We start from the raw sequence: 3,058 nt of genomic DNA on the forward strand, positions 1-3,058 counted from the left end.
ATAGTTACAGCAGGAAATAGTTGGTATGCTTTTGCCTACATTCTTCTCATAATCAGGTTTTCCACATCCTTTCTGAGGTGTAAGATTTGATAACAAAAGCAAAACAGAGACTGCATCTGTTATGTATATTTTGTTTTTTCCATACGTCATGAAAAATACACCCCCACTCATCTCTGTTCCTTTCATACACTGCTTATATTGGGAACCAATCTTTCTGTATCTTGGTTTCTAATCTATAAAATTGGGATAATGATATTTTTTGCACCTGCCTTCACCAGTTGGTTGGCACAGCCTTCAAAGCAGAGGCCAGATGTGCCCTCACTTTCAATTGCAGGCCCCTATTTTTACTGTATCCTGAATAAAACATGGTCTGAAGCATATCCCCAGCACAAAAAGGAAATAATAATAATAATTTGCGAAGATGTTTGTTCTTTATAGTAAAGCTGGGCATACAGGGAGAGAGCAGGATCATTTTCTAAGCCTGGAAAATTGGCATGCCTTGAAATACAATTTCCATCTGGGAGTTGATGCTGATAGCTCTAACACAAACACTTCTACAGCAAGGTGCTGTTCACTAAGCAGCTGCAGGGGTCCTACAAAGCGCCAGAGGTTGCTGTGACCAAATTAAAAACCTCTCCACCAGAAAAATCCGTTATAGGACAAGTAGGTTTTCTTCCCTTCCACATATGTTCATATCTCTGCTTCCTTCCCATGCTTATTTGCTAGGAGTGAGGTCCAGATTCAGCAACCTCCTCCCTAACAGAAGCTAAGTCAGGCCACCAACACAAACCTGAGAAATCCTTGCAATTATCATTAAAATAACAAAGAAAATGGTGCTTTTCAGCGACTAGAAAGGGAAAAGAGCCAATGTAATGCATCTAGAGAAGTTATTCCTTTGTCAAAGTGGAATACTAGGTATTTCAAGTCCTCCTAAGTTCTCACTGTGGAAAATCTGGAGTCCTCTAGTGGCTCTTTTAACACTTTCTCATGCCTTCTTAGCATCAAATCTGGAGGCATTACCATAACTCTACTGTATAGTAAAGCCTCACTTAAACTATGTATCATTAATTACTACCAGCTCCTAATAAATTTCTGTAGCTCCTCCAGCTTGTTTACCAAATGTCTTCTTCAACATATTTTTCCTTCCAAAGACACATTTCTGCATTAGATAAGAGTGACAGCCCACCTTAGCACAATTAATCAGAAGTATGCTTGCTCAGACTTACAGGTGTTACTCTGCATTGCTTTTGAGTTTTAAAAGCTTGACCATTCTTTAAAATAGGTATACAACCAGATTACTCTCAGACATGCCCACTTGTGCTTCCTTTGCTCCCTTTCTTCATTTCACACTGTTTTTCTGGTCTTGAGATCTCAATTTCAAGTGCAGAAGGGGAGGAAATAGGATGGGAACAGGCTTCTTTAAGACCTCATCAGTTTTATATACTGCTTAAGAAATGGTTTCTTTTCACATAAAAATATGGTGCCCAGCATCTGAAAGAGAAAGCACCTCCTCAAAAGGAGAAGCAAACAGGGAAAACAACAAATTCCCAAAAGTTTACAGACAGAAGCAAAGCACCGTGTAAGTATCCAGTAGAAAGAAGAGGAAATAAGTAGAAAAGAACAACAGATGGGACTGAAGACTTTACATATGTTGTTTTATTGTGTTGAGAGATAGTTCTGTTAAAAATAAAAGGAAGAAACATTCCTCAGAGGGGAAAAATGGTAATGGTTTGCAGCAGTAGTGGAACACAAAAGTCTGGTTCACACATCCAAGCTTAAGTAAACCTGTTCCCATCATACACCAGGGAACAGCTTCCATCTTGTGTTGAAAAAGGTACAGCCAAGAGGGAGGAAGTCATTGCTTAAAGGTCTCATATTTGTGCAAGAAAAAACTGTTTTAAAATTCAGATTTAATCTAATTCTACCTGGCCATGCAGATAATCTGTCACGGAAAAAAAAAGAGGACTGTAAAAGAACTACTGGTGTTTCAGCCATTAAGTACCAGATATTACTCCAACTTGTTGTTGGACTTGCTTTCCCTATAACAAAATGTTTTAATAGTACTTTTTTCAATTTCCCTTCCCTTCCCAAACCTTCCCTTCCCAAAACTTCCCTTCTCCTCTCCCTCCCCTTCTTTCTCTTTCTCTTTCTCTTTCTCTTTCTCTTTCTCTTTCTCTTTCTCTTTCTCTTTCTCTTTCTCTTTCTCTTTCTCTTTCTCTTTCTCTTTCTCTTTCTCTTTCTCTTTCTCTCTCTTTCTTTCTCCTTCTCTTTCTTTCTCTTTTTTTCTCTCTCTTTCTCTTTCTTTCTTTTTCTTTCCTCCAAGTGGAGAAAATCACCTTCTTGAACATCTGAATAGCTCAAGCTTTCCAAATAAAGGGAAAGTGCATGCTCAAGGCCCTCACCTTGGGAATGACCCACTTATAATTCAAGGTGTGACCTTATGATTCCTGATTAAGCCCTGAAAAAGGGGTCACATACAGACAGAGAGAAAGTGCACATCCTCAGTATAGATTATGAGATTTGCCTCTGTAAAAAAGTCTTTTTAATCCTTTAGAAGTTAAGATGTCTGTATCCATCACCCATCTTATTTTGTCTTAGTCAGTCTTATGCAGAGATAAGACTATCTGCCCTGACACACAAAACAATGTCTGCTTTAATGTTCTGACCATGGATTGCACTTGAATTGCAGAGCTTTCCAGCTACACTGGTGCAGGATCAGAACTGACGTCATAGGCTCAAAAGGAAATTTTCAGGTGCACTCTATTGATCAACAGACCTAAGGTCCCAATGTCCTAAGAAACTCTCGCATCTCACAACTCCCATCATTTAAGTGCTTGGGAAACTCTTCTTCCAGCATGTAGCAGGTATTTCTGAAGTAGGCCAGCCATATGGTGGAGAGAGTTTACAGATGCTGACTCTACTCACAAGAATAAAAACGAGTTGCTTGAGTCTCTCACTTTATGAAGGTGATATGTGCTGTGGTTTTGGAGAAGAATAAAAACAGGTTTTCTGATTGATAACCTGTATTATACTTGCCTTTTTTTCCCCTTTTTCTTAA

This window comes from Pipra filicauda, unplaced genomic scaffold (assembly GCF_003945595.2).
Source record: "Pipra filicauda isolate LSUMZ 115617 unplaced genomic scaffold, ASM394559v2 scaffold168_size1973030_pilon, whole genome shotgun sequence".
NCBI classification, from domain to species: domain Eukaryota; kingdom Metazoa; phylum Chordata; class Aves; order Passeriformes; family Pipridae; genus Pipra; species Pipra filicauda.